The sequence below is a fragment of the Lipotes vexillifer genome, unplaced genomic scaffold (assembly GCF_000442215.2).
Source record: "Lipotes vexillifer unplaced genomic scaffold, Lipotes_vexillifer_v1.1 scaffold1465, whole genome shotgun sequence".
Lineage (NCBI taxonomy): Eukaryota > Metazoa > Chordata > Mammalia > Artiodactyla > Lipotidae > Lipotes > Lipotes vexillifer.
Window position 1 is genome coordinate 258,744 of NW_006787960.1, and position 3,104 is coordinate 261,847.

The 3,104-nt window shown below is 44.2% G+C and overlaps 1 pseudogene; it reads left to right on the forward strand.

Annotated features, from left to right (window-relative positions):
* Positions 1-955: 955 nt before the first annotated feature.
* Positions 956-2,004, forward strand: LOC103081149 (UV radiation resistance-associated gene protein pseudogene; annotated as a pseudogene).
* Positions 2,005-3,104: the final 1,100 nt, after the last annotated feature.

Below are 3,104 nucleotides of genomic sequence, written 5' to 3' on the forward strand. Positions count from 1 at the left end.
ATCTTTGGACGAGCAGAAAATTAGGCATTTTTCCTAAAGTAGGTCATTTCCCTCTTTCTACCTCAGAATTCTTTTACCCGGGGAAACTCCTATTTTACCCAAACTGCTGGTCAGATTTGCTCTAGAAATATGGTCTGCCAGAAAGATCCTTACTCTTAATTTCTTCTCAAAGTAGCATGTGTTCATTGAGTACCGTCTCAGATTTAGTGGCCCTGTAGTTTCTTGGGTGTGTCAGACTTGTGAGTGTGGCACCTTAGAAGAAAGGGCATTAGAATAGCCATCGCATCATGGGCAGCCTACCTCAGCTGGTACAAAGAAGACAAGAAAGGAAATACATTAAACAGATTCCAATAGTTTGAGGCCTCTTTAAACGTCAACCTTCTTCTCCTCTCAAAGCCTTTGACCTTCCTTCTACCTCTGTTTATGTCTCATAACCCCACTCCTTCCTAACATCCTTACTAGCCTGATCTCTCCTTTCTTTTAAGCTCCCTTGCTTTTCAAAGTCTATTTTTCTGAGGAATATCCTTCATTAATATTCATTTTGTGTCATAATTATTACAAAGGGTGACCAGTGCAGCTTTATCCTCATTTCAAGCAGTGACTCTACCCTGGTCCTACTGTCTGTCCTCTCGCTTCACTTATCAGAACTCCTGCGTGACCAGCGGAAGCTGGATATGTTTTCATTCAGTGCATAGATCCTTGGGGAGAACTCTTCAAACTCCTCAAGGGAGAACTCCCTTGTTTGATTGGGAGTAATCCAACCATGTTAACTAGGCTATACTTAATCTATCTCACAGGTCTGGCACCAGTTAGAAACTGCTTTTTAGGACTGTTCATCTTAGGCCTTAACATGAGACAGCCACCTTTCAAAAAAGTGTGGCCTAAACCTGAAACATCAAATGTTATTTAGAAGTACAAAATGGACTGACAGACCACATGCATCCTCACATTGCCCAATTCTGAGGACTTCCAAGCAAAAGATGATGGAAGCATTGCTGTTGCCCTTGTTTACACTGCACATTTGGTATCCATGATTTCCTTTTTCCTACAAGTGTCCCTCAGATATCCTATAATTTTAAGGGATCTAGATCAACAGTCAAAGATAATATTAATGACAAGCTGAAAAGGAGAGAGAGTTTCCATTATACCCAAAAGGAGGGGAGAAGTGGCTGTTTGATTACAGTGTCTATCTTCTGAACAAAAATATAGCACAGCTAAGATATCAACATGGACTAGGGACTCCAGACTTGAGGCAAACCCTCCCTAACCTGAAAAACTTCATGGAGCATGGACTAGTGGTCAGGTGCGACAGACATCACACCTCCAGTGCTACCCCTATTCCACAGATACAAAGCTCCATATTTGGGGGTGCAGATGTAGGCTTCTCTGGGGGGTCCCTTCACCAGACAAAGGACACAGGAAATGGGCCAGCTCAGGGAATGAGAGACGTGAGAACAAAACCCCTCCCCCCAGTTAGAACTCGGTATTTGCCCAGCCTGTGACCACCATCCCCTCCATGGGAGAATCTGAGAGAAAGACAATGTCTCTGTCTTCCTCCTTAGACACCTCCAAAGAAAACAAGAAAAAAGGGGTAGATCTGGGAGACAGATTACATGGAGGCCAAGTGAGTGTGAACACTAGCCAGGAACAGGGACAAGCCCTCTCGGGGTCTCCAGCCACAGTCAGAGGCACCCTCCTGCCCAGCAAGCAGGCCGGCTTCTCCAGCACCCTGCTTCCGGAGACGGGGGTGGGAGGGGATTTCTACCCTGGGTCTGAAGCTGAGCTCTGCTGTGCCATGTGGAAGAGTTCATTGGTATGAAAGCCACAGTCTTCACCTCAGGCAACCAGCTGAAAGCATTTAACTGCATCCCCGTGGACGGTGCCAGGGCAGTGGAGTGTGATCAACAAGTTCTGGGAGAATTTGAAGAGTTCTCCCCAAGGATCTATGCACTGAATGAAAACATATCCAGCTTCCGCTGGTCACGCAGGAGTTCTGATAAGTGAAGCGAGAGGACAGACAGTAGGACCAGGGTAGAGTCACTGCTTGAAATGAGGATAAAGCTGCACTGGTCACCCTTTGTAATAATTATGACACAAAATGAATATTAATGAAGGATATTCCTCAGAAAAATAGACTGTGTGAATTGAGGAGGAACTCAGGATCACTGTGTATCAGTGGGCCAAAGTTAGATTTTGCTTGCAAGATTTGCTTTTCAGGCCTGACAACTGTTTAAAGGCAAAAGCCACTCTCTAGCTCAAGTCACTTTATAAGCATTTGTCTGCTTTTTTATTTACACTTCTATGTTATCCTCAGAGGGAAGATGATAATATATAAATAATATAGTGAACTTGCTTTTAGTTTCTCATAAGCATTTGCCCTCACCATAGTTTATGAAACTTTGGGGAAATCGAATATTCAGTAAAGGTCTCCAGGATCTTTGGCCATCCATTAAGTTGATGAATAAGAAGCACAATGTTCTCCTTATACACAGGCCCACCTGCCCCCACCCCTGCCCCCAGGCTCCACAGTCAACCTAGCTGTCGTCCCATCTGCACAGTAGATGCTGGTGTATCCTGAGCGACTGACAACACCACATTCACTTGTTCTTTAATGCCGTCACCATGACTTTCCAGCTCTTCCAGTCAGCCATACCCTTGATGCAGCCCTCAGATTAGATGAAAAACCTCACCTCTGGTGGATCCCAGGGGACCCCCAAGGACCACAAGGTTACTATAGTCAGATGGCATCCAGTTCCACCTGGGAGTCAAAAGTTTTATGTGGGCAGATGCTGTTGTCAAAAGCTGGGTGTGTTTTCTGGCAATGCACTCACCATATAGAAATCCCTATATGTAAATCCCATGTTAATTTATCACATTTCAGTTGGAAAGGAAGGCATTGTATATGATGAAATATATGTGGAGAGTCAGGCTGTCCAATGTGCAAACCGCAAGGCAGTTGAGTAGTTGGATTAAGAGACTAGATGAGGCATAGAATACTACTGGTATGTGTGCAATGGAATAAATATTAAGTTATGTTTTTGAGGTCCATTTTCATTCCTGGAGCTCAGATTTCATTTGCTATTGCTATGTAATTTATATACCCA